Source organism: Ammospiza nelsoni, chromosome 2 (genome assembly GCF_027579445.1).
Source record: "Ammospiza nelsoni isolate bAmmNel1 chromosome 2, bAmmNel1.pri, whole genome shotgun sequence".
NCBI classification, from domain to species: Eukaryota; Metazoa; Chordata; class Aves; order Passeriformes; family Passerellidae; genus Ammospiza; species Ammospiza nelsoni.
In genome coordinates, this window is record NC_080634.1 from 83349235 (window position 1) to 83373191 (window position 23957).

General features: G+C 35.4%; 1 long non-coding RNA gene across 1 annotated transcript in view; it reads right to left on the reverse strand.

The window, feature by feature from the left end:
* Positions 1–9741: 9741 nt before the first annotated feature.
* The window catches only part of LOC132070254 (uncharacterized), a 1108023-nt gene continuing 1093807 nt past the window's right edge, over positions 9742–23957 (reverse strand). Inside the window, exon 3 of the long non-coding RNA XR_009417925.1 lies at positions 9742–9813. This is a non-coding gene — a long non-coding RNA (uncharacterized LOC132070254). The remainder of the gene's footprint in view (positions 9814–23957) is intronic.

Here is a 23957-nt window from a genome sequence, read left to right on the forward strand (position 1 = left end):
TACATCTTCCTACAGTAGGTCACCAAAAACCAATTTTTTTTTCTGATCATATATTCCCCCACCTGTGAGAAGCTTTTTTTCAAAAGGAAGAGGAGACAGGAACAACTTATTACACTTAGTTAAAAAAAAAACAACCTTCATGGTTATCTTTAGGATAGTAATTCTAAGGGGAATCAAAGGTTCAGCATATCCTGGTGTGTTTGGATACAAATGTGACTACAACAATGCTTGTGAAAGGAAAACTTAGAGCAGTGTTGACACCAACTGAAATACAATCAGAGGAAGTGTCACAAATAAACTTTTCTCTCCCTTAGGTCATGAAACTTTTGTTTCCAAGATCATGAATTCAGAATAAGTGTGTATATGAATAGAAATGCACAAAATTGTTAAGGAAATAATCAAAATTTCTGAGGTTTGTTATTTTTAGATGCTTTTTCACTAGTCAAACTATGAATAAGTTCCTATAAATACAAGGACTCTTCAGGAAGAAAAAGAAAGTGGTTCAGCACAAGCAGTAATCAAAGCTAGTTATATCTTTTATTTGACTGAACTTTGCAGATTTTAAAATGTATTTCCATCAACACAGGTTTGCACCTGTGGATGGGTTGCCTTTGTAGCTGTTCTCAACCCCTTTAATGGAAATGTGATAAAGACATGAAAAGAAAATAATAAATATTTACATAAAAAATATCTCAAGCATTTCTTTGAAAATGTCTTTGAAACCTAGTCCTTCCAAAGCTACTCTGATAAACTAGAAGCCTGTTACAGACAGTATAGCTGTGATAGATAGAATGTGAGAAGATTCTTTACTGATTATGTGGTCCTTCCTTTAGGATTTTCAGACAGGAATCCAAACTGCAGTGTAAAGCAGAGTGGAGTTAAAGACATACATGTTAAGTAAATAAATGGAATTTCAGGTGCTTGTGTGAATACTAAATTATTTTTTTAAGTATCTGTATGTCTGGTACCAAACATGTCTTTTTAGGGTTACTGTTGACCTGTTCATTCACCAGTCTGAGCACATGCCATCCTCACACCAGGGGTATTATTCTAACATGTAAGATATCTTCATATTTTTGATTATTAACCATTGGTTACTGCAGGTTATATTTTTCTACTTCTATCTTTCTGGGTTACCAGCATGCATGTTGTCATGAACAAGATAAAACAATGTATGGTTTGTGTGGAAAGCTGTGTTATTCCATGAGGGAAAGCAGTGTGCAGCAAAATTCCATATCACAGTGTATCAGAAATTTATTAAGCTATATTTATGAAGACCTCCATAGTGCCATCTTTTGCTGCATTAAAATTTACTCTTTTAGGCATGAACTCACTCATAGGCTACAGAAAATTGAAGGAATTTGTTCAAATGGAATTTTTAATATCAACACAAACTATCAGATTAAATAGCAGTGCTTAATTCTATGTTTTTCTAATGTTATATTTATTTGGGAAAAATGAATATGCTTTATGTATGAATATATAGTAAATAATCTAAAGATACACACCTATTTGATTTTAAGGTAGGACACATTAAGCTTGTTAACTTCTATTCTAAGCAGAGCAAATCAGCAATCAGTCCATGAGTTTAAATAGAGAGTCATAGGAGGAAAAAAAATCAAAACAGTGTTTGATATTACAAATTATAAAACACAAAATAGCCAGCTCTCTCTGTCATATTGCCTGGGTTTACTCTTTAACTTGCTTACCTCCTCATTTTCTTCACGTGGTGAGCCTTTATGACTTAGCCTTTGCTGAGTTTCAACTGAAAACAAAAGAAGAAAAAAAATTTTTTTTAAGGGATTTACTTGCACTCCTCTCTAGGAGGCAACACTCCTAGGCTGAGAAATAGTTCTTTAAAGAACTGGGAATTGAGTATTCTTAATCCACTAGATCTTACAATGACCGACTCTCTAAGGAGCTCCCTGTTTCCATTACAACTTTTCTTTTATTGTGTGAAATATTTGAGTGTGTGTGTGTGTATGTGTGTGTGTGTGTATGTGCTTGTGTTCCTAAAGAACAAAACAAAGACAATGTAAGCTCAAAGTCTGTCACAGGAGGAGTTTTAGCTATGTGTGTGGTTCATGTAGATAAATAATTTCCTTTCAGAATATTCATTAAAATAACTAGAAGTATTCTGTTTGGGCTGATGTATTAAAGTGAGCTGAAGAACACAGAAAAAATAATAAGTGGGAATTTTTTTTTCATTACAATGATAATTAATATACAATTAAATTAAAGAGAATATGAAAATAAAAATTACTTCAATTAAAGCTGCAAAGAAATGGTTTAATTTAGCAACCTCATATAATTCTCCAAATGGCTATTGTTGGTAAAGACCTGCCATTCAGAACCTGTGAATCAAACAAATTTTCAAAATTAGTTTTAAGTCCATGATGGCAGATGGCAAGTGTAATTACACCCAGGGCAGGGCATATACAAGATATTAGACTGCATTTCAGAGTACAGTGTATTTGCAAAAGAGCAGGTAGGGGTTTTTTTTTAATAATCTAACCATTTATTTCTTTAAATGTTATGGCACCAGAGCATTCTCACCTCCCACTGCACTGACATCAATGGACATGGAAGGTGGAGATCATCATTCACCACCACACCCATCATTTGGCATCTGTTATTTCATCTTTGGGATATGTGTCACACTCTACTAGAAGGAATCCAGGAATTGGGGGGGTTACAAAAAGTAGCGAGCATGATGGAGCATGATGGAAGGTCTGCTTTCCAGTTCTCCTTCATAATAAAGTTTCTGTGTTTTACACCATTTTATTTTCACACTGGGAATGTGTGACAATCACTTGTGGAAACAGGCATCTGACTGCTCCCTCTTTTACCCATGAATCCCAGTTATTTTTTTATACTGGTACTTCTCCTAGGTCACTGCAACTTTGCCTAATTTATTCCCCTCTGATATCCATGTGACATCAGTTTCATCCCACTCCTCCCAAAGTGGTGTTTTGTTAGATATAGCTGGAAACATTAGCTTTGAAAAGAATTAATAAGCTGAAGTCTATACCCAAAATAATTGCTTGCTTTATAGCTGTGACCCTAGCTAGATAGGTAGTCTCACAGAATCATTTCACACAAAATTGCAATCTGTAGTTAATCACCAGAAAAGAAACGGGAATTTAAAAATGTCAGTTTATTTTGTGCTTTTGCTAAGTTACTGTATCCCACCCACATGTTGTTATTGCTCTTCTGAGCAATTTTACATGTGTCAGAACCTGAAATTTGAATTCCCAGTTAAGCACAAAAATGCTTTGTTTTCTTGTCTTAAGTGAATTAGCCAAGTGGTCAAAATTTGGAATCTTTGGATTGCTCCTCCTCTAGCTGTTTGCAGCACAGAATAAGTGTACATACTATGAATATTGAAGTATACATGATTTTGTTACATTAAAAAATATCCTCTTTGGAGCATTAGGTGTGAAAAACTCACACTTATTATTTTTACTTCATTATATACATAACAGTCTTCCCCAAGGAAACACAAACAGCTTCATTTCGAATCTGAACATTTAATTTGGTTTATTATAAGGACCAAATATCCACACGTACAGAATGCACAAAAATAAGATTTAACTTCTTCCTTTTTCTTCTATGATTGTTTCAAAATGTTAAAATTATGACACTAATAATTTTTTATTGTCAAGAGAGTCATGACATTTGACTGACAGGAGCATAAGGCCAGAGTCATGGTCACATTACTGTATTTTAACAACTATGTATCATCTGAGCCTCATGGATCTCCTGTGTGCTCACATCAGTATTTTAATTTTGATTAATTCACCTTCATTGTGGTCTGGGTCATGATGAATCTTTTCACAAGTGCTGCACATTTGTGATTGCCCAACCACAGACCAGAGTTTAAATATGACTGCTGACTGTATTCTACCCCCTCAGCCTCTGGGACTCTTTCCACCTCACCTTACTGAGTTAATAAATTTGGCTGCACAAAAGGAACAATAGGTGAATGTGAAAGCATGTAGCATAGCAGCAGAAGTAGGATTATGTGAACTTTTATAACTCTTTAGATGATATTCTTTACTCCACTGAACAACTTTATGTCCCTGATTTTTTCAAAGGAAGCAGCAGTTGTAATTTGAATCACACTCAAGCATGACTTTCCAAGAGACATGAGGGAGGAATTCTGGGACAGAACAAAGCAGGGCTTGCCCAAGACATGCTTTGGTTTGTCTTATAGCTATGAAGTGTACAGAAAGGTTTTTATACATTTTAATCTAATTTTTGACATGTCAGTTAATGGTAAATTGAATTTTTCCCTTAGGACACCCATCCCTTTGAGGGAAGGTCTTCTGCATTTGAAGTCATGACAAATGTGAACTACAGAAAAGGAAAATGTGACATAATAGAAACTTGCTTATACGGGGACTCATCTGAGAGGAAAAAACCCATTATTCATAACTTATTTATTCCATGAGAAGCAAAATGTATAAACAAACACAGTAGATTCACATTTCTCTCAAAAATTCCTGCTTAATTTCTTGTTAAAGATTACTGTCTTTATAATATGAAAGGTATTAAATGGTTGATGTTTTAAATGAGTAATCTCTAATTGTATTTTTGACATCATTATACAAATATGAAAGACAGCAAAGCTGAGGAAAAAAAGTGAAGACACTACTACAAAACTCCTTTCTTACTGTAGCTTTCTGGTTTATTACCTTTACTGTGAGCAAGGTACTATTATTAGCAAGGCACCAATTTAATGTTCATTACAAAGAAATCTACAGCTTCATCAAAACTCTTAAAAGTAGCTTTATAGGTATCTGCAAATTAGAAGGTAAAAATAAGATATATGTGGCTTACCGCTCAATGAATGTATACATCTTGAGTTATTTTAACAAATTATTTTCAATTATGTCTGTTCCCATTCCCCTTTCTGAAAGGTATTGTTTCAAAACCATGAAGTTAAAAATGGATTAAAATCCTAAAAATATCTTCTCTTGGATAAAAAAAGAAAAAAAAATGCATACTGTAGCTATCTCTACTGCAGCTAACGTCTTATTAAGAGTGCCTTGTATGTAAGACATGAGTTGAAGAAGCTAACAGAGTATCACCAAGGCATATTTAATTTTCTTAAAGAATGTGATAGAAAAATATGCTGAAACACTGTCTTATAAGAAAAGGAATGGATGGCACACCACAGGTTTGTTTTTTTTTTTATTTTAAGAACAACTGTACCACCTTCAGTACACTCTACCAAGAGTGGTAGCAGTTCATATTAATGTCATCTCAGATGAATCATTGAAGTTTACAAAACTTCTAACTGTGAATTTCAGAAATAAGTCTGTAAGATGCCTCATGCACAAAATGTCACCTTTAAAATATCACATTGAAATAAAATATTTGTTCACAAAATGAACTCCACAGTAAAAAGCAGGAACTTATTTTCATTAAACATCTTAGTTAAAGATGTTCTTAGATGATATTTATCTTTAGTAACTTTTTGATCAAGTCAAGCATATAACAGACTCTAGCAACTGATATTTCAAAAATGCAGGAAAATACATTAGTATTTCAAATATTAATAAATTACAGATGCAGTAAAAGTTTTCACATTAATACTAGTATTTCTGATTATGGTAGAAGATGAAAAGAGCTATTAGAGATCATGGTATAAAATTAAGTATTTTAGGTAATTTTCTCTTAATTGTTCATGTTTGTTTACATGCTTTATCAACATTTTAAAGGATAGTAGCTTGCTTCAACAAGAATAAAAATACTTACCAGATCAAATGAAAACAGAAGTAGTTTTATCCAAAGAAATGTCATCAGGGTTCCCATTCTTTGATCTTAATTTCTTGGCTTAAAACTGTAGGAATTCCCACAACTGTTGCAAAATTTGAACCCATGAAGCAACAGAAATTCACAGATTTTTGAATTGTAATATTTCAGTTATTTACTTCTTGAAAATCATCAGAAATAAAAAGAGTTCCTTATTTGTTGCTTTTCTTGCATTCATCTAGCTGCTACAAAAGAGAAACATCATTCAGCAAAATGTAAATCTCTCTAAAGAAGCTGAATTTTTTTGCAGTCTGTAAATAGGCATTTTTAAGTAGCAGTTCATTTCAGATTTTGGACTTCTGCTTCAATGTTAGGTGAACTGTGGCTTGAAAATGTGTGATTCTTTCAGGTGTCTGGAAAAGAAGTCTAAGTTGTCCAGATATTTATTTATGAGGTAAAATGACACAGACTTCTTTTGCTTGAAATTGATTTATCAGATCATGAAAAATATCCGATTTTTTCTTTCTTTTTTTTTTTTTTTTCTCTCTTTAGAAAGAATGGTATATTTTACTTGTCAATTCAGTTCTGGCCTATTTGCTTCTACTCTCACTAGTGCACTGCATATTGCTCCATTCCCACATCTCCTCAGTATTTCACTTCATTTTATTGTTCTTTTGACTAATATTTGATAGGTGACTTCCAGTCAGCCCCAGGGAAGAAGAGGGAGAATTTAGAAGAAAATGGTTTATACTGACAAAGACTAAAAATGCCTGCATTGATTTGCCATGTTCTATTATCTTGTATTGTAACCTATGATATATATTTATAGACATGTCACAGAAAACTTCTGTCCCATCTCAGAAAAAATATTTTAGTAGATATGAGGTGTAATACATATCCAGGTATTTATTGAGCTTAAGTAATAGCTGAGCAGCAGGAAAAGAACTGAAGTAGAAAATGAGCTTAAATATGTTTAGTTTCTCCTATGTTTAAGCACTGAAATACCTTTTCATATATTGTCTAAACAAAAGGATCCATTTTATTGGTTTTTGCTGAGATATTTCCTTCCCAGTGCCTGCTATTAGAGCTGTGTTTTGGATTTTTCCTGGAAATAGTGCTGAAAATATAGAGGAATTTTTTACTCCTGAGCAGGGCTTACACAGGGCCTTTTTGCTTGTTGTACTGACACCCTGAAAAGGAAGCTGAGGGGACATGGGTGGATGGAGGAGACACATTCAGGACAGGTGACCCCAACTGACCAAAGGGATTTTCCAGACCATGAGGCATCATGCTCAGCATGTAAACTGGGGGGAAGAAGGAGAAAGGGGGCCACAATTGCAGTGATGGCTTTTGTCTTCCAAAATAATCGTTCCATGTGATGGGGCCCTGCTCTCCTGGAGATGGCTGAACACCTGCCTGTCCACGGGAAGCAGTGATTTAATTCCTTGTTTTGCTTTACTTGCCTGAGCAGCTTTTGCTTTCTCTTTTAAACTGTGTTTATCCCAACCTACACGTTCTCTTGTTTTTTACCTTTCCAGTTCTCTCCCTGATCCTGATCCTGCTGCTCTGGGACTGGGTGAGCAGCTGTGTGGTGCTGGGTTGCTGGCTTACGTTGCTGCATTACAGCTTCCTATCACCCACTGCTGAAATAGATTAATATTTAATTATGAACATATGTGCTCAAGGAAATCACAGATAGGGAAAGAACCCTTCCAACAAGTACTTCACTCTGCTTCCGTGACATTGAAATATTACTTCCTACACTGTCTCTTGTCCAGATGAGCTTTAAGTGTCTTATATTATTTGGCTGCCACACTTTCCTTAGCCATCATTTCAACAAAGTAATCACACTTCATTGCCAGAAAGTTTATACAGACGTTCAAATGAAACATCACTTCTTAACTTTAATTCCTATGATCTTATATTACTGATCATTTGAAAGAATACTTGCTCTGTTGTTGGTGCACCTAGCTGCATATGGCAATATCACTATTTTGCAAGCTGAAAAGCTAATTATTTTTATAATACTCAAGTGAATGAGTCACTGCTTAATTCCTAAACTTAATTTTTCTTGGAACTGGGGCCCAGAGTCAATATTTCCATAGGAATGTCTGCATTAGCTGGTGGAGTGAAACAAGAGGCATTAACACGTACAGCAAAAATGCTGATGTTAAGGACCTGATGCTCACACTGGATTTGTTCTAAAGCATAACTCCAGAATCACTGTTATGCAGACTCAAATCTCTTGGGACTGCATCTATCTTCTTTTCCAAAGTGATGTGAAAGTAACCCCTTTTTGTGTACTAATATCGCTCTGCTATGCAAATCAGAGAGTGAGGATCAGACAAATATTTCTTCCAAAGTATACTCCTGTCTAATCTAGAACTGCCTTGTAGATGTGGCTAGTTCCAAAGTACCTACATCTTCATTCAGTGACTGCCACAAAGCTATACATCACAAATGAGATCATATGTTTGGTCTATGATTCATCTCTGCAGCTCAAAATTCTTGTCATGATGCATTGTAGCCAGTGGAAAGGCCAAATTACAATTGAAGTTACAATTCAGTATCCCAAAGGCTTTTTCATACTGTGTTTTGCAAGGCCTTTTCCTATTTGATATCCTCACTGTAGGTTATCTATTCTTAACCTTACCCAGTGCATCATTTCTGTTCTGACATTACATAAGGTACAATTATTTTTAGTACTGGTAAAGATAATTAGCCATTGAAACAATGTAGGGTCATGATGAATTCTCTAAAATGTAAAGTTTTAAAATTGAGAATAGATTCACTTTTCAAATACAGAGCCTTATTCATACTGAAGTTATATAGACATCACTTGTTAAAATTCTGTAGTCTGTGTTATGCAGGAGGTCAGACTAGATGATCATTATAGTTCCTGCTGATCTTAAAATTTATGGAACTGTGAAACATTTTGGTATTTTATGTGCGTATTACTAATCTCTTCCCTTGGAGGTTTTCAAAACACCTCCCAAATGAATTTAGTATTATCTCTGAATTTCATTTACATGCTGTAAATTCAGCTGAATATATTGCCGTTTATCAGTGCACTGTTTGCAGTCCTTCAGCAAGTTTTCATTCTGTGTGACAGTGTTCATATCCATGCCAATTTGAATTAATTTTGTGAGCAGGATTTCGTTTGACACTATATCAAATGCTTTAATACAAGCTAGATATATCACATCTACTTCGTTCCCCTCATCAACTGGTTTCATCACTTTATCAAAACAAAGTATTCATGTTTGTCTGGAATGGTTTGTACCTTGCTGATCTATTTCTAATTTTGATCGTGGGTCGCCAAATGAGAGGTGCTAAAAAGTGTTATAGATGCTTTCTTTACAAACTAAAGCCTTTAAAATTGTAGAATGAGATGAACCTTGCACGAATTTGTGATTTTGGAATACATTCATATTTTCTGTCTACTCACCTCCCACAGCTGAAAAACATGCAAATTCCTCTGAGTTATGAAGATACTCAGAAAAAGCCATTGTCAATAAAAGTGGTCAGAGATCTATCTCAATTTGGCTTGTTTGATAAAACAGTATAAGTAATATATACATTAGTGAGCAAATAGTTATAGGGTTAGGGTTGAATATGGCTGCCTTATGAAAATATTTTTAGTCATGAATTCCATCTTTCAGATCCTTGAATATTCAATAAACCAGATTACTGGGCTCTCCAAGATTCACTGCCTATCTCCCAGGCTCTGAAACTGACTGTATAAAAACTTTTACTAATAATGGATAAATAGAAAAAGATAAATATCTCTCACACATCTGCATTTAGAAGACCAAATAAAAAGAAAGGAAACAAAAAAGAGAAAATTAGGGTACACCTCTGCTAAAAGTCAAACATGTAAATCTGGACTCTTCAACCTTTCACAGTCCTGCAGGGTAAAATCTGAGAATTAAGTTAGTTCAGGATGAGTCTGTTGAAGGCTGATTTGCTGCATTCTAAATTAAAAAAAAAAAAAAAAAAAAAAAAAAAAAAAAAAAAAAAAAAAAAACCAAAAAAAAACCCAAAAAACCACCACTAAATGTGGGGCTCTTTGATAATCTGTATTCCATGCCAGTATACAAGTACATAAACGTTCTGTCTTTAAAAACGTATATCCATGAAAGGACTATAATGACAAAAATCTATGCTCAAGAATTTATCAATACCTTTTAGTTTTGTTTTCTTCTGGAATTTCAGAATATTTAAAAAATAATAAGTTCCCCAAAACTGATTTATCAGCTGGATATATTAATAAAATTGAAAGCTCAGTAAGTAATCAATTCATTCTAATTTTTCAAGCAAATATTTACAAAAGCAATGGCTTCTGGCAGCTTTGATGGTGTGCCAATTTTCTGAAATAGGCTGTTGTACAAAGGCACTTCCAAAAATTCCTTGATTCTGTAAATGAAAATTAATTAATGGGAAGAAAAGAAATCTAGGGATAAAAATAGGTATTAAGTCTGGAGCTTCTGTATTTATCTGAAATTACTGTATTCTTCTTAGAGCCAAACCAAGATATTTGTTCTTATCTCCACTCCCTGGCAAGGATATACATTATTGCTGTCATATCAACCTCTTGCTTCATTACAAGAAGTTTTTAGAGGAAGCTCAACATAATATGACAGAATTTAATTCCTTATTTAGTTCATTACCATCTAGTAAAGGATACTGTCTCATACTGAAATATGGGATTTTATAAATTATGTCATAAATCATGAGTTGTCATAGACCATAAGTGCCACAAGGAAGCTTTTTCAGCAATTCATACATAAGTGACCCTGCATTTCCTGCTTTAGTTTAGGTTGTTGTGGACTATTTTATTGAGCAAAATAATTGAATTTCTTAAATAGTTTCTTAAGTGAAATAATTAAATGCATTCCAATATGTTCATGGGGTTTTTTGGTTTGTTTTTGTTTTGGTTTTTTTTTTTTTCACCAAATGGGAAGCTGTATAGGAACATTTTCACAGCCTAATAATAACTTTCAGTTATTTTGCTTTTATTAGAGATTGTCTCATTAAGTCACTCTGATATCCCAACATAATCTTTTAGCTTCCTTGGCCTTTCTCATCTCTGCCTCATTTGCTTCATTCCCTTGGCTGCTTCTGCAAGATCTGTAGGTCATGTACCTAATCTCCTCCATGGCCCATCCATACTTCAGGCTGTTCAGCATCACACAGAAAGAAATACCCAAGTAAACCGGTGAATTGAATTTTCATTTTCTATTTCTATTTATAGAATAGCAGCCAAAATAAGAAACTGCTTAGTGCTGGATTCTTAAGTCTTCAATATTCCAGGAAAAATATAGGAAATTAACTTTGTGAAGTAATTTTTTTTCTGCCCAGTTTGCACCTATTTCAGGGAGGCTATTACTGTATGTAATCACACTTCCAGAAATAGGATAATGTGATGTTTTGCACATTATATGCTGCTACTGTGTTCAGATCAGTAAATATCCAGATGCATATTCCCTTTGGCTTGATATATATTTTTTGTAAAGGTAATGGGAAAATTCTATTGTTTTCAGGGATTCAAGAACAGACCTTATGTATAATTAAATTAAACAGGAAAACATTCTGTATTTAAAAATTGTTGGGTACACTCTTCACAAAAGCAACTGTAAGATGTAACTGGTCACTGCTGATGTGCCCTGGTACATTTTTGTCCAACATATCTCTCTCCAGTGTTTTCATCCCATGCTTTTCCAAAATAAAAGGAAGCTGAGGGTGTTTGGTTACTGTAAAAAGTTTAAGCTTCCTTGGAATTCACAGGTTTAATATTTAAAATTATAAATACTTTGTTAGTAATCTCGTGTGCTTGAGGGATGTGTGTGTCTATAAAAAATATGTACACCCCTGTGACAAATTAGCCATCTGTTTTAACATTTATTTGTGACACGAGACAAAACTTCACATCTCAAAATAGACAAAACTTATTCTTCTCCCACTATCTTCTACATTTTACCAGAAAAGTTCAGGGGAAATATTTTCAAAGCAAAATAAATACATTAGCATAACCACTCTGGCAAACTCTGGTCTATTTATTTGCAGTCATATGCAAACTATAGAGAGAAAGGATAAATAGTTCCAGAATTAACTGCATGATCTGAATGTATACCATGCTCTGCAGATCTCTGCTCACACTGTCATTTTTCTTCACATATTTGGCACTAGAACTTGCAAGGAATTTCTGAGTAACAGCAGAGTGGGTCATTTTTGCAATGTCATACTGCCTCAGAGAAAAAAACAAAAAAGAAGTCCAGAGGAATAGTAACTCTGTAAGGAGTGACAAAGATGATAATATATGCAGTGCTCCTAAGTATCATGGATTCAGTGTAGGAAGAAGGGAAAGCAGATGAGAGTATGTGCTGAAAAGGTTTATACCCAACTGTGCAATTTCTTGAAATGTATTATTAACAGGTTGTTAAAACCATGTATTATTTTAAAAATATTGGTTGGCATGCCATTCAATGAGACTACACTATTAAATACAAATTTCACTGAAGAAAATTCATTGACATCTGCAAGTTTCACAGGGAGGCAATTAACTATCAGTTATCTATGAAATAGTGGTTGCCAACACTTGTAGACATCTGCAGCATATGAGAACAGCCATCTCTACCCTGCACAGTATCATTAAATTTGAAGATCAATGTGTGTTATAGAAGAACCATGCTCTATGGGTTGCTTTACATAAATTGAAGCCATCTTAACCAGCATAACTTCAAGGGATAAATACAAAAATAGGGAGATACCATATGTATCTAAAAATGAGCGTGCAGGTTAAAGTTTGTGAGTGTGAACACAGCTTGCAGTTTTCTTGATTGCATTTGGCTGTAGAATATTCTTTTTCAGCTTTATTGGGGGGCTAGGTATTAAGTTGTTTGATTTTCAGTTTGAGATAAAAGCTGAGCAGAGAGAATGTCTGGTAATTTTTATGCTCTTATAATATATTTTTTTCTGAATTGGCTCAGTGTCTATATCTTGGTTTTTTATGAGACTTTCTTTCCAAACACCATTTCTTTTTCAATAGAAACTTGTGTTTGTCAGCTAGTTCTCCAGGGTGTTTTCCTATTACCTCCATAAAGAACTCCTTAGACATTACAGAACCACTTCTGGGAAAGCTTTCTCAGCAGAGTTTTCCTTGAAGTGAGGTTTGTTGACCTCCATTTTAGAATACTCCCTGTAAAAACTCTTTCTTTTCCCTACACCTGCCCTCTTAGTAGGTGACTGATACCTGTGAGCTGCTACATTCTCAGAACACAAGCTCTTCCTTTCATTCTGCACTATGAAATTATCTGAGACGAAAACGTAATATGACCGACATCTTAAAACTGTTTAATCACATTTTGATAGCTGGGTTACAAGTTCCTTTTTGCATGCACTTCCAGAGTCCCTGTTAAAATTACATTATTAGGACTCCTCTGTGTAACAACAATCCCAAACTGGTAAAGCTGAGAACGGCTGGAATCCTCTGTACTATCTGTGTTCAAGTTTATTCCATTGTGGAATGACGTGTTACTACCAAAATATACGTGAAGGAAGGGATAAGCTACCAGCTAGTCTAGAAAGACAGCTCATGCACTTGAGCTGAATTGATTCCTTGGTGTAAGGAATAGGTTTATCAGCAGATGATAAGGTAGCATGAACAGAGTGGGTTATTCAGACAACCTGAGGTACCATCCTGCTTGTCCTGCCACCTAGACATTCACTTCCAAAGTGGATTTCTTCAGAGCTGTTTCAGCATGACACTCAGCTCTATTAAGAGGTGCATTTCTTCAAACCCCTGGAATTTCCCTGTTGTAATTTCAGTCAGAAGTGGGAATGCTGTGAATCCCCTGACACAGAAGCCAGATCAAGTCTAGGTCATTCACATATTAGGTGGAGAAGCAAAACAAAGGGCAAAATGAGAAGTAAGGAGAAGTACAATTATCCACTCTCTTCTGCTTCTTTGCCAAGGCAAGGAGAAAAGGGGCAGAAAAAAAGGAAAGCTGTGAAAGGTTGGTCATCCTCTTCACTCTGCTTCTGGGACAGAGTGCTGTGTGCTGCCTCTCCTCCCCTCTTCCAACCCCTCAGTTTTGGCTGGGCCCAGGATTAGGAGCAAGCCCCTCGCAACCGGAGCTCCTATTGGAAACAGAAGTTCCATCTGCTGAGGGTTTATGGGACTGGACCTATAATTTGCTCAATTACTAGTGTAAAGAAAACCATAGGGAACCAGAGTAACAGCAACTCCTAACCAAGCACATTTGCACTTCATCTGAAACTCAGTATGATTTATCAGGATCACACCCCTCCTTCTCCAGGATCTAAAGCAATTTGTGAAGCTTAAATCAACTATTAAATGTATAACTAGGAGATAAAATCACAAACCCAGATCTAATTGGTATAGCTTAAATTAAGTTTTACATTTATTGCTGGGAGATAAAATTTGGATAGAATAACTATTACAACAGAATTAAGTAAAAGAAAATAGGTATGGTGTGGGACCTATGGCAACTTTTATTTAAAACACATGTTTGATGGAGGCAGCAGTCTGCAGAAAACATCTGATACTACTACGCTGTAATGGCCATTTGCTAGACCAACACCCTTCTGAGCAGTGAGGCAAAAAAAATTAGGTCTTAAACACAATGTTGGTTTTGGAAAATATATAAGGACAGAGGAAGTTCAGTCAATAAGGGAGGCAGGTTATGTGTACGGCCTACTGCAATAATCAATCTCCCAAGGAAGATTTTTTAGGGGCAAATTTCTAATGAAGGTTTAAAAGTACATTCTAACGCAAACTAAACAGCTGGGACAGATAAACTGGTGAAGATAATTCCAGAATACTATTATCAAGGGGACAGAGAGTAAAAAGGAAATAAAAGATGAAATTAAACTTTAAACAGTGTAGTTTGTTTTTATTTCCAGTATAACAGACCTTGTCTTAGGTTTTTCATGTTCTCATTCTCAGTATGTCCTTTTCATCCCCTTTTGCAATTTTATAAAAGGAAATATTGAATCATGGTTGAGTATCAGTTATTCATATTGAAAAGTTCAACAGTTCTCTTCAATAGATGCAGTTTGTTAGTTTGAGAATTAGAGAATAATCTAGGTTGCTAGTGCCCTCTGGACATCAGTGGTGTAGTATTGGCTGAAGGAAAATCATATTTTAGAGTGTAGTGATGTTATTCAGGGTTTTGTCTGGGAAAATATGTAATTTCCTCAAAGAGACAGCCATTCTCATCAAGCTGTATTCAACTTATTCCATTGCTTGACCACAGTCACTGCAGAGTTTTTTCCACACATCTAAAAGGAAATGCCTTTGCTGCAGCTTGTGTCCCGTGTCTTTCCTCCTTCCAGTGTGCACTTAGGGGAGTCTGGCCTTCACTCCTCTATGACCACTAATTGGGTAGTTGAAGACCTTGATTAGATGATTTCTCCTAATCTTGTTTTTCTAAATTTAACACAAATCTTATTAAATCTTAAATGTAACTGTTGTAGTGCGTTTTTAAGTTTCTCTTGTGTTCCCCCATTTTATGTATCATTCCCCTTTTGTCCTTGTAAAATGGTTCTTCCCTCCCCAGTTTTCCCGCCACAGCTCTCCTGACAGTTATGTTACTATGGTTACCCCTGCCCCCTTCAGTTGTCAATCGCTCAAGTTATGTAACTTCCCCTCCCTTGTTTTACCATATAAGTAAGCTTTTCCTCCTCCCTGGGCTCAGTCAATCACCCCCCACTCCTCCCAGCTTTCGAGAACCTTCTTCTCTTTGGGGGATGTAATTGGCTGGGGTCCCGGGGCTCTTCTCTAACCTTGTGTTTATTGGATATGTTTGCATGTCAGTTATGTTGTGCATCTCCCTATATGTTTTCCTATTTGCTAGCGGGGTTTCCCTCCTTTCTCCGCCCCTTGCCTTTAAAACCTTGCCTCTCCCCCTTGCTCGAGGCCATTTGCTGGTCGGTGCCCTCCCTCAGTTGGTACCTGCCTTCCTTCAATAAACCAACTTTAACCCCCAGCGAGTGGTCGCTCCCTTTCCTCGTTTGGTGCAGCGCATAGAATCCAGTCCGCGATCCAGCCCAGCCCGAGGCCACGACGCCAAGGGGGGCTGATCTCAGATGCAGCGGGGGCGCCGGCCGATACCCCTCTAGCTAGGCAGACTTTGAGCCGCTTACGCGTTCGCGCATGTAACAATTTTTTGGTCACTCAAAATTTGAAGAAGCCTGAAGGAGAGCATATCTATAAGAAGGAAGTAGAAAATGATAGTTAAAGCAACAATTTGCACTGAGTTGTTTTTCCTTCATTTGTAATAAGAATTTTTTAAAAGAAATAAAATTTCTATTTCTGTTGTGCCTGACCTTTCCAAGCAAACCTGCCAAGAAATTTCCTTTCTAAAGCAAGGTGAAATATCAGTGTGAACAGAAGCATTCCAAGGAGAAAGGCACAAGAGACAGGCTCAGGCATAAAACACTCAAAATTTCTCAGTTCTTCACACAAATGAGAACAGCTCTTAAGTGAGCACTTGCTGGAAAATATCACTCTTACCTGCACAGGAGAGTTCATGCTCAAAAGATCATACAAAGAACTCTGGCTGAAAATCTCCAGCTTGACTTGCCCTGTTTAATAAAGATGATGACTGTTCAGTGACCTCTGTCACTGAGTGTTTCTTATCCCCATATTGCCCAAGAGACTTGTAAGTGTTTGCACTTGTGCAAATACTTTCTGATTCCTGACAGATCCCACTGAAAGTTTGGCATAGTTAATATTTTTAACTTCTTTTTTTGTTGTTTTTAATCAACTTTTGCTTTTTCTACTGGTTCAGGTATTCTTCATTCTTACATTTCAGCATAATTTAGTCCAGGAGCTCAAAGGGATTTCCAGAAGACAATTTTAATTATATTTTTCCCTCTTTTCATAGAGACAGGTTCAGATAACCAGAATATCCTCCATATGGAAGAGATGGAGATATACCACAAACAGGTAAAGTGAGCTGGGCTTAAACCTAGTTTTAGGATTAGCCTTTGCCACCCTTATTTCCATTAAGAGGCTTCCAAAAGAGGTTTGTAGTAGAGGAAGATGTTAATCTCCTGAGCTGAAGCAAATAACTGCAGCAATTCTTGTGAATGACAGCCACTTCCAGACACTTGCTGTATGGCATCTGGAGCAGGTTATCACCAGGGACAAAGAAATAAAATGTGGGTGTTCTGCATTTCAAAGTCACATTCCTCAGCAAAATCTAATTTTAATGCCCTTTTCATCTCCCTTTAATGATTCTACTTGACAAACCTTCTCTTCTCTGTAATGGATATTCTGTGCCCAATCATTACTTATCTGCTCCATGTACCTGTAGACAGGTACATTAAATCAGTCAGTTCATTTGGTTTAGCCTCTACAGCTCTTTTTTTTTCTTAGAGGGCTTAAGTTGTTGTTTAGCCCCAGTCAGCAACCAAGCCCCCCAAAGCTGCTTGCACTCCCACCAGCAGCTTTGGGGAGACAGTCAGAAGAATAAAAGACAGAAAACCCTAGGGATGAGACAAACAATTTAATGAGGAAAGCAAAATCTGCACGTGCAAGCAAAACAAAACAAGAAATTAATTCTCTGTTTCCCTTGGGCAGGCAGGAGTTCAGCCATCTCCAGCAGAGCTGGGCCTCATCACACGTAATGGTGACTTGGGAAGACAAATGCCATGGCTCCAAACATGACCCCCCCCCATCCTTCTTATCCCCACTTCTTTATGCACTGAGCACGATGCCACCCGGTCTGGAATGTCCCTTGGGTCAGCTGGGGTCACCTCTCCTGGCTGTGTCTCCTCCCAACCTCCCCTGCACCCCCAACTTCCTCACCAGCACAGCCGTAGGAAAAGCTGAAAAAGCCTCTGTTTAAAGCCTGTTCAGCAATAACAAAAACATCAACATCTCTTTGTTATCAACCCTGTGTTCAGCACAAAACCAAAACACAGCCCCACATCAGCCACTGTGAGGAAAATCAGCTTTACCCCAGCCCAAACCAGCACCATATTGGACAACAGAGGTCAAAGGTACACACTGAAAATCATCTTTAAAATAAAACAGAACATTATGTATGCACTCAAAATTATACCCTGTAAAAGAGGGTATTATAAAGATATATACTATCATATCTAGCAGTGTATATAAATTTCATTGAATTCAGATTGTTTCATCTCAGAATTGGAAAGAAAAATCCATATGTTAAAATTACATAAATAAATAGATGAATAAATAAAAACATTCCCCCCCCTACAAAAAATCCCTCCTAAAAAAAAAAAAAAGGCAATCTCTTAACCTCTTCATTGTTCTTTTGACAACCTTTGCTGACCATTTATTTTTTTCTAGGTCTAGAATATTTATCTACATGATAGTAAATAGAGGGGCTGAAAGGAGCAAGTAATGCCCCCACTCCCTCTACAAATTCACTTTTGAATCTAAATACTTATGCTTTAGAACAAGAAACTCATAAATCAAACAGGTCTACTCTAAAGTACAAAGCTTGTGGCAATGGAAGAAATTAGGTTCTGATTAGCTGATGCAAGTGAGTACAGTTCTGTTGAATCCCACAGAAGTGTATGCATTACCATTAACAACAGGAATATTGCTAAAATGGCTTTTTTTTTTCCTTTGTTATCCACACAGGAAAAATACATGCTACTTGAGTCAAGGTGCTTCATGAGCTCCCTTTTTAATTTTTCTTCTTTCATGAATTCTTATTAGCCTATAAAGCCCTTGACTCAGACTCTGTAACTCTTCTCAAGTACTGCATTAAATTGGGATATCACAATATACAGCAAGTAATAGTCAGGCTTTGCCCTCATTTGACCAAGGAATGAGTCAAGTTTAGCTTAGAGACACTTCTAGAAAATAATACTATTTCACACGTGCAAGTTCAAAACCTTAGAAAAACCCCCCATAAAAATAAAACTAATCCTCCTCAGGAAGACATTTCTGAGGAATTAACATTTGGATATATAGCCAAATACTGTTTCATCTCTTTTGCTGCCTGCATGATCTGCACTTTGGGTCAACAATTATTTAATAGGCTGGTTTGAATATTGGGGGCTGAGGATGTTATTTGTGTCATTGCTTCTCCATAAGAATAATCTCTTACGCTTTCAATTTATTTTCATGAGGAGCACTTACAAACGAGATACAATTTTAGAATCTTACTAGGAAACCACCTTTTTTTTTAAAAATAACTTAATTTCTTATTTGGCTTGAGCAATTTTCCCTCTTCATTTTATTATTAAGTAACAAAAAAATTTAATGCAGATTGTTCCTTTACCTTTCTTACCACTAAAACAAAACAAGTAGCAAGAACTCTCTGTACTATCTTACATGATTTTCAAGATAAAAATATTTCTTTTAAATTTTTATTTTCTTTATTATTACAGTAGGAAGTTATTGCAACAGGAAATATAAGAAGAAAGAATTGGTATAAAATTGCCATGGATTGTAAGACCCTGATACATGACTAATTGAAGCAGACTTTAAAAATCTCTGGGGAGAGAATAGAAAAGAGGAAAAAACTATCAGAAATATTTATACCAGTAGAAAATTATGATAAAAATTCTATGCATTATAGTGGTAATTCTGTAGATGGGGTTAGATATATGTAGCAGCCTTAATCAATCGAAATATTTTCTTCATTCCATTCTATTTTTTTAAATAACAGACATAATGAAAATTATGGTTTTTTCAGGACTAAGAATTTTTTTTTAAAAGTCAGACACATATCTAGACATTTTGACTTATCTAAGTGGAAAAGCACTGAGTAGACTGAGTGGTACTTAATAAATAGCAGGGAAGTTACCTGTAGCTATTGAAAGACAGCCTAGAAAGTGTTGTCTAAAGGAACTGATGTAGAAAGACCAGGATAATAATATCAGTGGAATTAAAATGTAAGGAGTTAAAGCAACATGGGGGGGAAAAAAAGTATGGGGCTATGGCATTTTCCAGGACTTTTCTTTGTCTTTTGATTAGTCTTCTTGGTTTCAGGTTTTTTTTGGTTTAACAGGGGCATAACTTTTCAAGGTAAAATTTCTTGATTGGGGAAGAAAAATGAAGTTAAATAAATACCAAAAATGCCACACCAACTCTAAAGAGTAAACTTTTCCTTTAATTTTGTGCAATATCAGAGGAAAGGAAGCAGGAAGATATTTATTATTATAAAATAATAGGATTAAAATTAAGAGGAAGAATCAATCTTGATGGACAAATAATAATTTGATATGAAATAAGCAAGGAAGTCATCTGCAGAACTAATGGAAATAGTTTGACATATTGAGAGGAGAAGAAGCAGATGAGCCTCACAGAATGAGATGTATATGGATTCTATTACAGAGTTAAACACATTTTATAAGAGCATATTTACGAAATGTATTTTGCCTGAATTTTCACTAAATTGTTTCTCAATCCTGATGTCTCTCAAAGGAATTAAATTAATTTTATTCTATCCACACTGTTCACAGAATATGGAAACAACTTGTCCACGTAGGATGATTCACTGATTTGAATCAAATATTCTTAATTTATCATTCATAATTCAACCAGCAATAATTCAAACTTGCTTGGAACAGAAATTGATTGAACGATGGTAAACAGGAGCAGAATATATTGCAAAACAGAAATTTGAGAGAAAGCCTTCAGTGCTGTATTCCTAAGATTTATGCTGTCTTATTCCACTAGGGTTCCAATGAGTGACAGACTGTTCCCACTGAGACCCACTGAAAGGGGGACATCAAGGCTTATCTGGGGTCTTACAACCCAGCCTTGTCTGGGGTCTAAACTATTGCAGTGACACAAGTAGTGTGGTGAGCAAGAGTTTTATTTGAAGTTTTATACAAAATTATCTATAAAAAAATCAACTTTCCCTAAAAACATTTTAGTTTTCTATTTCAGAATGTATTTTCCATATACATAAGTGTGTGCTATGGTTTTCAACCCGCATCCAAGATTGCATTTATTACTCATTTTAAACATTCATTGTCCTGCAATGTTGTTTTGGAGGATGAATTCCAATCACGATCTTTATACAAAATTATAGTTACTATGTGAAAGAAGGTTACTCACAAGTAGTCACCAGTCTGAAGTAAATAGCAGTGGGTTGATATTTATGTCATGACAGAAACCTATGACCAACCAGAACAAGTATATTTAGGCTTGTTTTTGAAGGTCTGGCATTATGACTTTTATTAGATCCTAAGTAGGAATCTTGTAACTCATGTTCTCCTATGACAGTGACTAAAGTCAGACGCTGCACTGTGTTATCTTTCGGTGTCTAAACACCTTACTGAATCCAGCATTTATATTCCTCCTCTGTGTCTTTCAGATGTGCCTTTGAATTATTCTCCCATTTGACAAGAGAAACTCATGCTTGTGAGGAGGCCTTCTTTTGCAAGCAATCATTTTTTTAGTGGCACAGCTCAACAGGGTTGCTGGGTACAGAAGGGGAAATTTTGTTTAATTTATCCATCCATTTACCATTTCTTACTTCAGAGAGAATTTTAGGAAAACTCTTCTTTTACACTTTGCTCAGTATAAAGTCCATGGCAAAGACAAGAAAAATCCCTGGCAATTATATACCAATTATTTTACAGCTTTCCTTATTTTAATCTTGTCTTTTCAGTATTTCATGTTTAAAGTATTATTTATCACCAGCTCAGCTGGTGAGTGAATGTGCTGTCTAATACTCAAAAGATAAACAATACTTTTAGGCATTTCTGCAGGATATCTGGATATGTTTTCAAGTTAGTAACAGCAAGCTTCTGAATGTCCAAGTATCTTGGACTAATGGCTATTAGTGGATGTAGATACTGACAGCAAGGTATGCTGGGCAGCTACTCTGGTGTGTCCTGGAGCTGAATTTGCTATGCTCATGTTGCATGGAAATACAGCTCTGCTCAAGAAACCACCTTAATTTCAAAGTTCGGGATGTATTTTTCAGGCTGCATTTTGTTCCTTCTCCAGGCAGAAGCCCAGTTCTGGCCTAAGTAGCGGACCCTGAAAATGATAACCAAAGGTTCTACGACACGAGAGATGGCATTGCAGAGTTACCTCACTTCACAAATAAAGGAAGCAGATTAATCCCAGAATTAAAAGTACTTCTGATATTTAAAATTACTTGACTAACTCTATGCTAGTCTCTGTGGTGGGATAGATGTATTCTGCATATGGTGAGCTGCAGAAACACAATTTAAGTTTAAAGACTTTTGTTACATTATGAATCCACTGAGAGACAGAAAATGCAGAAACAGATTACTGTTGTACTTGTATTCTTTTCCCCCAAAGCTCTCTAGACATATATGAGTACACACATTGAAAGATTTAGAATTAGATAGGAAATATTTAAAAGCCTAAGTCCAAAGTAAAATATAAATCATTAAAAATAAAAGTAGTCACAAGCTTCCTTATTTCAACACCAATCTTGGATTAAATTCCTTATCTTCTTTTCACTTCCTGCAACTATTTTCCAGAATAAACGCTAATTTTCTTTAAGGCACTGTCATAATTTGAATATGTCATCCAATAACTTGTCCAATTCAGTCAAATATTTGATTCAATTCTGTGAAATTTTGATAAGAGCTCAAAAAGTCTCCCAACTCAACCTGCATTTTGGTGAGATTTTTACCTTAACACAAAAATATTTATGTACAATAATTTTTTGGGATAATACTTTTGGAACATAATTTCCCATTATAAAAGAAATTCAGATGAAGTAATCCCTATTAATTTCCCATATAACATGCTGATTTTAGACAACTGTATTATGTTGTCCCTTTTAATTCTTTATACCACTTCATACTGTGAGTTTTAATGGGTTTTCAGAGAATTCCTTTTTCTTTCCCTGCTACACAGAATTTGTATTTACTGAAAGGTTTGTTTATGGGTTCCTCCTTCAGTGTTTCCAGCTGTGTTGTAGTTTAGCAAATTATAGCAAAGGTCATTAATATTTTTTGCTTGTTTGTTATCTGCTGTAAGACTACAGACATTTAGTTTTAATACTTGGTTTTGAAGGCCAGTTTTCCTTTCTTTATTTCCTGCTGTGTATGTGAGCAACTGCATAATATTTCAAACAAAAGCTGTTGATGTAATGGAGGAGTTTTCTTCTACATTCAAGCCATCAGTCTGAAAGTATTGTCTGTAACTCTGGAAAGGTTCTGAGAACTTGAATATTCCCTAATAAATACTACTAAATTTTCTAAGGAATTTGCTGGTGTAAGGAAGGATTAGAAGAGAAAAGAAGGGAGTAGAATTTTTTTTTTTTGTAAGGATAATTTTGAGATAAATTTGAATTTACTATAGTAAACACTTCATCATTACTGGGAGATGAAATTGGAGAAAACAATTACTTTCTTCTTTGAAAAGAAACTAATGCAAAGAAGCTGCATGATTTTTTTGGTCATTTTTTTGGCCTGCTTTTTAATTGAGGAAAAAACCCAGATGTTCTCTGGTGTTCAAAACTTAAATTAAAAAAAAAAACAAACCTTAAAATTATGGTTTCTCACAGGACTCCATTAAAAGATTGCTTTGTTGCAAGTTGATGAATTATTTCCTTTTCTCTGAAACAAAACTGAATATGAGGCAATTAGTTAACTTTCTGTGTCACTCAGCAGGTTGTCTAAAACTATAAATCTGATCATCAGATAAAATGAAAGCTGCATCACAGAGAAATTCTTGTTATCTTGCCATCTGATAAGAGTGAGGATTTCACCTTTAAGAGATCCACTACAACCTCTCCTTAAACATATTCCATTTTGTGAAGCTGATTTCTGCCCTCAAATCATGGTAAAAACTAGAATGCAACCCATGTCCTGAAACTCTGATGTTAGTGATGTTAGTTTCCAACTAAATTCCAAAAGTCCAGATCAGGAAAAAACCCAGCAGTTCTAACATGGCAATAATGTCTGTTTCCTACTGACCTGCAGAGAAATAACTCTTGTGATGAGAGTCCTTGTGACACAATCCATTATTAATATGCTGAATCATTCAATCCATTTTAAATATTTGATTGCTTGCTTCTCATATAATATGCATGATACCTTCCCATATAAAATTATCAATATTCTAGGTGCCCATAAACATTACAGGGTTTTATTAATAACCTGCCAGTTATTTTTTCATTATTTAGAAATGAAATTTAATTCTATTTTTAGCAAAGTCTTAGATAATTTCAGCCTATGATCAACATAAA